Below are 9,782 nucleotides of genomic sequence, written 5' to 3' on the forward strand. Positions count from 1 at the left end.
TGGAAGTAGTATACGAAAAACAGCACATTTTCCATTAAAACCGAGGCGCATAATTTCTCAGAAATCCTATTTGAAATCTACTAAGTAAAAACAAAGAAGAAAAGGAGAAATAAAAAAAAGAAAATTACCTGCACTAGGTCTGTTCTTAGGAAAGAAACTAAAACCTAATCTAATAATCTTTGTAAGGGCTATTTTTCCTTCACTAGGAACAGATAGGTCCGTAAGGCGAACACTATTTTTAAACGTCTGCTACTGAACCGGCGGAGGGTTATTCTCGTCCCGGGGTCTCTGATGTCTTTGAACTCTGACACGCCCTCTGCTACAAAAAGGTAAAGCTATCAGCACTTTTACTCGAATTTCGAGGGTACGATATTTTTAGGACATCATTTTTATACATCTCGATTTTTGAGATTTGTATCGAATAAATACATTGTCGCAGGTGTATTTACCATACACAAAAACGGACCAAGAAATACTTTTGGATAAAAACACAAGGCTATTTTATGATATGTGAACTGTAAAACAGCCCATTAAGTACTTTTTTATGGTTTAAGGTTAAGTGCCTTAAAGCTGACCCCCCAAAAGCAGTTCTTAAAGCTGACATTTTTAAATAAAACAAATACTTAAAGCAATACTTGCTTTCTCAAATAAATTAGAATGGGGTTTTCTTCCTTAAGGAATAAAGCTTACTTTAAATAGTTTTAGAAAATTTGTATTGTTTTATGTATGTTTTATTTAAAGATGTCAGCTTTTGGATATGTTTATGGGTGTCAGCTTCAAAGCAATTAACTTTTTTTTATTAAATAATTAAAACTATTTCATTGTTTAAATTAGATAGCTCAGTGTTAAGAATCAACTAACATAAAAACTTATGATATCCTACACCATTAGCGTTTTTTTTTTTTCAATATTACATATTTAGTCATTAATTAACGAAATGACGTAGATGACAATATCAAATAGCTGTGTAATACGGATTAAATTTGCATGCGGGAGCTCGGGTTCTAGTTTTGAATTTTATGGGAATTTATACATATTAGACGAAATTCCGTAAGCTATTAATGTTTGAAAATGATACTGCATTTTCTTAAGTTATTAAATTAGGAATTAAACTTTCTGTTCAATTTAAAAGGATAGAAAAACAGCAAATTCATTCTTCACATACAAAAAATTGGTAACGACTACTTGTTGTATGGATTCACTAAACTACAAAGTGTCATTAATTTTAAACATCGAATAAAGAACAATAGCGAAATATAGCATTCATTTACTTTGCCATAATTGTCACATGTGTATGCATGGGGACAAGTGCAATTCCTCCCGAGGGTGTTATTTTTCCTGATTTTCCAATTTTGTTAAAATAAAAGCAAAATATTTCTTTTACCGCAAAAAAGTTATTTGCATTTTAAAGGTTTAATATAAGACGAATAAATACGCATCACTAGTACATTTAAAGGTTAAATAGAAACTTGCTTCGTATATTTTTAATAATAAACGACTTCCGATTTTAGTTCATGTTTAAATATCAAACTCCGGTTACTACGACGATTCAAGCTATTTAAATAGGATCAACTTTTTTCTCTGCTGAAAATCATACTGTAAAATAATAATAATTAACGGAAAAGTTTATGGTTGGAATTACTAGCGAGGGATGATGTTTTATTGAATTAGAGCAAGAGAGGTGAAATAAGAGTTGCAGGAAAGGAGAAATACAATTAGAGTTGAGTGGTTTCTGTGGGATGAGTGACAAGGACAACATTCCTAAATACTTTCAAGGTCATTCGAACAACATAAAGCCCATAGCCCTTAGTTTTACAGCCATTGGAAAAAAGTAAACTTTTTAAAAGAATCATCAGTATGGCCTTTTCAAAACTCGATATGACAACATGAGCCATGAAAGTTCAATTAATAGCTTTTTTTTTTTCTTTTTTGTTTTTTACGAAGACAATTTTTCGATGCTGTTTCTGAGCCTCCCGCTAATGATTTATCTGATGAATTAGAAGAGATTCCGTATTCACTAATTTTTGAGAAACATCTAAATTGTGAAGATGTGTAATTAAAGAGTTCTAAAGATAACCAATTAAAGAATTATTTCAACCTCATGATGAAGAATGGTTTCCAATGTTGTTTCTGAACACTTCAATGTCAATTTTTTCATTCACTGTTTTGTTTTCAAGCGAAGAAAAATATCTACCAAAATCAGAGCTTTTGCACTACGATTAATGCTACAGAAAGAGAAAAAAAAAGTTTCTTACGTTTCTGAAACTAAGAGAAAACGTAAGTAATTGGTAATCAGTTACTTACATTAAGTTTTAGGTTAATTATGTTATTAATTAAGTTATAGGTTAATTATGTTATTAATTAAGTTATATGTTAATTAAGTTATAGGTTACATTAAGTTATAGTTAAGTTATACTTACATTAAGTACATTAAGTTATATTAGTTATAATATAAAGGACTTCTAACCATCACATTGGTGTAAATTATCAACACGAAATATTGAGGCACGACATTAAAAACTGTAGTATGCATACACAAATTTACTCTAACATTACATTATTGATGTTTGATCACACATGCACTCGAAAATACATTACCCACTGTAAACTGACAACGCGATGCCGGAAACCAATAACAGAAACACCTTCATCTTTGATCATCAAAGTGTAGTCAAAGTGTTTGATCATATTAGTGTATGTCACCGAGAAAGCTGGAATGGTTGAGGTATGACATTATTAACTGTGTGACACATATAAGAGTTTAACTGGTAGCTACGAGCGAATATGAGTTTACCGTAATTACTGAATGAATACAATGAGCTAGCTGTGTACAATATGGCCACCTTTTTTTTAATAGAGAGTAGAAAGCCTATTTTATAACTTTGTGAGGTAGTTCAGCATTGGGTCATCTATTTTTTTTTTATAAACAAATATACTAAAAAATTAGAAGGGCGCAAAGTTACTCTAAATGACTGTAATGATTTCCTTAGTGGCTAAAGGATTTACTAGTTGCCCTTTTGTTTTCCTATGTCAGTCTCTTTTCAAAGTTGTTTATAAAATATGTATTGAAAAACATTGCTTTTCTCAATATCTTTAGACTGTTGGCTTATAAGTTTTTCAAATGAGATCCTTGCCTTTTAACTTCCGTTTTATGGATTTTTAAATTATAAACACAGCTGACTACTAGACAAATGTCAATTTACCTATGTTGCCTTTTGTGCCAAGGCGAGTCTTTTTTTTTTTTTTTTTGCAAGACAAAAGTAATATTTCATGGGCATTTGCAGTTATATTTCTCCGTCGGAAATGAAGTGACTTCTTGAAAGAATAAAAATACGGGGGAACTGATGAATGATGTTTGCGCAGGAGGGAATGCAAAAGCAGTAAATTAAGAACTGAAATTATGAAATTTGTTAATCGTTTGCTCTTTAGTGTTTCATCAAGCACTAAATAGAAAATCGATAGGCGACACAGTCTTATGAAAAATATAGTTTTATAAAATAAAAAATCATAAAAAGCAGTATAGTAGGCAGTAAAATTTCTTTCCTTGAAAATGCTTACATTTTAATGCAACTGAAACAGCGAAAAACGAGTGTAAAGTACACAATTTTTAGTTGATAGATGCATCTAGCAATTCCGTTTAGGATGTTTTCGGCTTACATTTTACTAACAAATGCAAATCATGAAACCTAAAACTATTTCCCATTTAAAGCTGCTGAATTATGAATAGATTTGTATTTAAGTTATTGAAAGAATACTGAAGGATACAGGCTTAAAAAAATGAAGTTGCCACTTTTAAACTTTTTATTAACCCAAAAATGAGATCAAATAAAAAAGAGTCGACATGAAGAAATTTTACTTTAAAAAAAAGAAGGCAAAAAAAAAAGTCATTTTGGCACCGAAAACATTGGTAGAATACATTGTGATAAATGCTAAAGAAACATGCCTAATGACCCGTTCAATAAAGAACAAGCCATTACTCATAAGACTTTACGGACAGTAAATACGAGTAAACATGTCTGAAATAGATTCACGAAAGTTTTTTCAGTAATATCAAATTATTTTCAGTACTCAAGTCTTTATTCAATGAATTACGACTGCTTTAATATAGTCTAGTGCATTTACATGACTTATAAAATGAACTTTCAATTTTAAAAAGAGATGTTAAAGTAATCAGTTTATTTTCAGTAAGAAAATAACATTTTTAGCGGTTAAGTTTTGCGTTTTAAATGCAAAACGTTTTGTGAACTAAGCAATTTTAGAAGCGTTTATTTAGTTGAATATATATGAGATGGTGATTCTACAAAAATGAGAAAAATTCACTTCCAAGCACTTGTTTTTGTTTTGTTTTATATTCCTGAAAGCGAAAAACTTTTATGCATATTTTTATGCTTTTTTATTTCTTAAAGTCTAACATTCGCCTATGGCAAAATTAAATATTTTGTACCATTAGAAATATATTATTTCAGTGAAATATCATCCACATGATCTATTACGCGCTAATTATTTGTTTTATTTTGCATTCTGAAAAAAAAAAACTGTCTTACATATATTTCTATACTTCTTTATCTCAATAGTTCTAATATTCACCTATGCCAAAATTAAAATTTAGTTCCATTAAAAATAAACTATTGCAGGGAAATATCGTCCGCGTGACCTGTTTTGTGCTGTTTGTTTTACATTGCATACTGAAATAAGAAAATGTCATTTATCAGTTGCGTCTCTACGGGGGAGGAGGGGGGGGGCGTCCACCGCGTGTGTCACCCGTCTGGGGGTTGATACCCAAAGTGGAATTGCAAGTTTTTGAAAAATATGAATCTAAAATGCATTTTTAAGACAACAAATTTGAAAAATGTTTGGAGGAGGGGGGTGACACCACAAATAACCGTCCCGGGTGTCACCCATGCTAGATACGCCACTGCATATATATATATATATATACTTATTTTGACCTGTTATTCTAATATCCGTCTGTCAAAAATTAAAATTTTTGATCCATTAAAAATAAATTATTGCGGTGAAATGCTCCATTCCTCAACGCATGAAATTATTAGTGATTTGATTCCCATTTGTTTTCTACTAGTTATACGTGTGAAGAACATCAGTTGCAAAACTATCAAATCAATACGAAAATACCACCTCAAGAAATGAGCATAAACATTGTCCGTGTCCCAAGGGCTATTAACTATCATTCAGAATAACACATTTCTCAAACGTAAAGCTTTTTCACCTGTAAAAGGTTTGTTCAAAAAGTATAAAAACTTTTTAAAATATGAAAAAAGTAACTTAAAAAAAAGGAAAAAAAGAGCATGCTAGCTTATTTTTTCAGCCTAAATTTATTTTTCTGTTCCTCAAGTATTCGCGATTTCTAAAAAGTTTAACAGTAAGTGTTATAAATCTCTGTCGTTAACATGAAGGATTATATATAGCAAATAAAATGTGAATCGAAATAATTTTTGATATTATGTTCGGATGAATCTTGCAATTGCAGCTTGTTGATAGAAAAGAAGTCTATAAAGCTTCACAAGTGACTAGTTGAAAGCTGAGAAGATAAAAACTGAGTTTTGTCAACCACGTACCAATTTGCTTAAATCATCCACACGCCTTTCATTGAAACACGTGATAAGTATTATTCAAATTATTCTATGCCGGAGTTGTGTCTGCGTCTTACATTCGATTTCAGTGATGAATTATTTGAAATGAAGCAAAATGGCAAAACGAACCAATGGTAATTTATGTGATTCAAATCTGTTTCTCAATGAACTTATAAGTACGAACTTAATTATTAGTTGATAGGTTACACTACACAATCTCATCTGAATGATTAAATTGAAAATGAAAACTGCAAGTATCATGTTGGTTCTAATTTAAGTTACCCGTTTTAGACCTACGTGGAGCTCGTTTTTATAAACGTATGCATTGAAACTTGGTATATAAGTTATATGGAAAAAGGGAAAAGATATATGCAATGAAAAGATGTTATTTTACACTTTTTACCATCAGGTGAGAGTTGAACAACAGGTGAGGCCTCTTTATCAATGGCCATTGTAATTCACTTTGCCAAGTTTCTGTAATTAATAGAAAAACCGTTCGCACTATAATCCGCTTTGAATATAAGATTGGAGCAAAAGAAAGCATATTAAACAAATTCGGTGTCACAATATTTTCATCCCATATTATGCAGATTTTTCTTCATAAAATCCTTTCTCACCTGGTTGTAAAAATTTGAACTTAATTTTTAATATTTACTTTTTCCCATAGTCTCTACATAACTTGTGCACCAACTTTAAATGACTAACGTCTGTTAGAACGAGCTCTACATAAGTTCAAATTAGCGATAACTTAGGTTGTACCACCATCTTACCAAACAATACAATGTTCCGCTTAAACATTTGTTTACATAATAAAAGATTCCTATCTTAGTAAACTGGAATGTTAACTAAAGTTGTAATCTCTAAAAATTCCTTAGTACTAACAACAGAACCATATTTCAATGAAAATGAACACATGAAAGTTTCATTTGAAAATGTTCTAGATCTATGTACTCTCTACCTCATTACAAGGAGAAATTTTTATGATTGTAAATAGGAATTCGCTTTGAAAATAACTCAAATTGAAGTTTACTTTTATACCACTCAACAAGTTTTTGAAACGTAAAAATGTGAAGAAATAACAAAAATAAAAAAAACCTTATCACTTCATCAAAATACCAAAATAAAAGTTACCTGTACCTGCATTTACACATAGAAGTGATTCAAGATTATCGACATTAAGTTCGTTCAGTGTAGAAGGAAAAAAAATGAATACAAATGGTTTAAAACTCTTAATGTATTTCCATAAATTATTTTCATGCGCTAAGATATACAGTATCGGAAAACCAGTAGTTTTTCAATCTAATAAACACCCGTTACAAATATACTATAATTCGATCTTGAATCTTAATCGTTACTTCAACTATTTTGGGAAATAAACTCATTTAAGTTTCTAATGTGCTGTTGTTATGTCAAGTAAGATCGCTAACTTGAACATCGGTATTAAATAGAGCGCGAAATGTGTTGAAAACTTACTAAGTTTGTTTTTGGTCCGGCATTTCAAGTGCAAGCAGAGAAAATAAGTGAACGAGTTTTGATATGATTGTTTCATGGATGTTAAAACTGAAAAAGTTGCTAGTTTGCGTAACAAGTTTTAGCGAAGTTTTAAAACAAATTTTAAAAAAAGAAAAAAAAAAAACTGTGAAGGTCAGTTTGTTCATGTGAGATATTGTATTTGCAAAAGTTTTCTAAACTTTCGACTTTAATTCGAAATAAACTGCATTGCGATTAAATAAGTTGTAAAACAAAACGTATTACAGTTGTCCTAAACATTAACAAAAATTGAACACTCAGGCAAATAAATTAATTAAAAACGAGCGCATAAGTTACATAAAAATAATTAGTATGTTAATCAAAGCTTTTTTTTTTAGAAACAATTTTCAGCTTTCTAAGCATTAAAGTTGCCCCTAATTCTTAACTATTTAGGCAAAACTATTGTTAAAATTTTTATTTAAAATCTCTCTATTAAAGAATAAAACATACGTATTACAAAGAGTAACTTTAAACATTGAAATACAAAGTCATATGTTTATTACTAAATTTAAAAGTTGAGTTTAGTGTTATTCATTACTTTAAACAAAATCGAAGTACAGTCTTTGAAGGTGAAAGATATACTATAAACAACAGTTTTCTGTTTGAAAAAAGAAATTAAAAGTTACATTAAAAAGTTTATTATTATCTTTATCTGAAACATATGTTGTTATCAATAAAGAATATTGAACACTAAGACATTTTTGAAAGCGCAAAAACATATTTTCCAGAATTGATAGTTAAAATAAGAAACTACTTCAGCAAAATTTTAATCACTTACCTATGTTTATATAAATAAGATAATCAAATCCCTTCAAGTTGAGATGTAATTAGTTCAAAGGTCGAGATTAAAAAAAGAAAAAAATACCAAGGGTTTGGTCACATTTTTCCTCCTTCGTTCCCTCAAATTTCCGAAGTTTCTCTCTCTTTCAAATCCTTTTCTTTTTTGATCAATAAATATCAGAGCGGGTGAATAAAGAATATTCAATACTAAGAAATTCTTTTTGAAGAATTATGTATAATTTTTTCCAGAAATGAGAACAAAAAGAAAAAATACTTGAACAAAATATTAATTACTCACCTTGGTTTACATGCTTAAGGTAATCCAATTTTCCTCGACATGAGAAGAAATTAATCCAAATGCCGAAAAAAAAAAAAAGAAAAAAAAGTAATACAACAGTCATTCATATTTTCTTTTTTGTTCGCTGAAATTTCCAAAGTTTTTTTTAAATACCGTTTTTTATCAATAAATATCCGAGAGCGTGAACAAAGAATATTCAATGGAAAGAAAAGTTTTTTTTTTATTTTGAAGAATTACTTAAAATTTTAAATAAGGCAAAAATATATTTAATTAAAATGAAAAATCATTTTTTTAGCAAAATATTATTACCTATGTTTACATACATAAGGTAATCAAAGCCCTTCGAGTTGAGATGTAATTAATCCACAGGCCGATATTTAAAAAAAAAAAAAATCCTAGAGTTAGTCACTTTTTTTGCGTTCATTCAAATTTCCAAAATTTTTTTTTAATTAAAAAAAAAACTTTGGAAGTTTGGAATTTCGGAAAAAACTTCGGAATCAATAAAAATCCGAGCACGTGAATAAAGTTCAATACCAAGAAAATTCTATTCTGAAGAATTACTTACAATTTAAAACAAAGTAAAAAAAAAAAAAAACATTAATAAAAAAAATTAATTTAACAAAATATTAATCACTTACCTATGTTTACATACATAAGGTAATCAAAGTCCCTCGAGTTGAGATGCAATTAATCCAAAGGTCAAGAGTTACAAAATTAATCCAAGAGTTTGTCACATCGTTTTTCTTCGTTCACTCAAATTTCAAATAATTTTTTTTAATCCTTTTTTTTAATCAATAAATATCCGAGAGCGTGAAATCCAAACGCAGTAGAGGCGCAGAAAGAGAGAGAGCTACCCCACATCGGCGCAGAGCGAGAGAGCTACCTCACGCTCGGCGGCAAGAGAGAGAAGAGGTCGTGATGCAACGAGCGCAGTTGCGTACTTTGACCACGAGCAAAGGCAAATCTGAGGTCAACGGAGGTTGGCTGTGCGACAGATGCTAAAGCGAGAGAGGACTTTTGACGCAGTTCAGTTCCACCGCCTCGTCACAGGTACACTGCTTAAACGTTTACCTACGTAGACAAAGGTTGAAAGGGGAGGGGGACACTGAGGTATCTACCTCTCTCTCCGTTTTACAAACTAAATGTCACGAGAGTTCACATGCGTTTCGGCAGCTGATAATGCTCTGCTAGCTTCACCTTGGCTTGGGAGATAGATTTCTTCGCACGGAGCAAAACGTTAGTCATACATTTATTCATGTCACGAAGTGTGCGGTACGACCAGCAAATTTAGTGACACTTAAAAATTGCACCGTGCACCCTTACAGTGACACAAATTTACATCATAAATCAGTCGTTCAAATCTTTCCGCCTGACTGCCAAGGACCGTTTCAACTTTTTCTCAACAGTGTTACAGAATCTTCTTGAATAAATCTTCGACAGTCGAGTTTGGCTCCGACGGGTGTGTCAATCAGTCAATCAAAGCGAAATTGAAACTCATGAGAGATACATTAGCAAACATGAGAGACCAAAACGTGAACTCCGTCATATCTTTTTGACTGCTTTTCTTATTTTTCGTTCCCCAT

The 9,782-nt window shown here is 30.7% G+C and overlaps 1 protein-coding gene across 3 annotated transcripts in view; it reads right to left on the reverse strand.

Annotated features, from left to right (window-relative positions):
• Positions 1-9,085, reverse strand: part of LOC129219195 (orphan steroid hormone receptor 2-like) — a 197,100-nt gene extending 188,015 nt beyond the window's left edge. For all 3 annotated transcript variants that reach the window (XM_054853524.1, XM_054853523.1, XM_054853521.1), the window contains exon 1: positions 8,838-9,085. The gene's annotated coding sequence lies outside the window, so the exon portion shown is untranslated. The remainder of the gene's footprint in view (positions 1-8,837) is intronic.
• Positions 9,086-9,782: the final 697 nt, after the last annotated feature.

The sequence above is a fragment of the Uloborus diversus genome, chromosome 3 (assembly GCF_026930045.1).
Source record: "Uloborus diversus isolate 005 chromosome 3, Udiv.v.3.1, whole genome shotgun sequence".
Classification (NCBI taxonomy): Eukaryota; Metazoa; Arthropoda; class Arachnida; order Araneae; family Uloboridae; genus Uloborus; species Uloborus diversus.